Genomic DNA, 452 nt, shown 5'->3' with positions numbered 1-452 from the left:
GGGGGCTGTGAGGTAATGGGAGCTGTGAGGCACTGAGGGGCCGTGAGGTAATGGTGGGGGCTGTGAGGCACTGAGGGGCAGTGAGGTACAGGGGGCACTGAGGTACTGAGGGGCTGTGAGGCGCTGGGCACGCGACGCAGCGGCCCCAACGGGCGGGCGCGAGCCCCCGCCCCCCGGCCCCGCGCCCCCTGATTGGCTGCCGGTGATGTCATCGCGCGCACATACGGGCATTTCCCCCCCCCCCCCCCCCCCCCCGCACCTTCCCTCCCCTCCCCTCTGTGCCGGGGGGTGCCGCGCGCCTTTCCCCGCCCCCCCGGCGCGGCGCGGCCAATCGCGGCGCGGAGCGGCGCGCGCGCCGCGGCTCCGCCGGGGGCCCGCCGGCCCGGGCGGATTGGCAGGGGAAGCAGCCAATCGGGAGGAGCCACCCGCCGCCCGGTTCCCGCCCACCCCGC

Source organism: Aythya marila (genome assembly GCF_965140915.1).
Source record: "Aythya marila genome assembly, chromosome: 3".
In the NCBI taxonomy this organism is placed as follows: Eukaryota; Metazoa; Chordata; class Aves; order Anseriformes; family Anatidae; genus Aythya; species Aythya marila.
Note: the sequence above shows the minus strand (reverse complement) of the source record.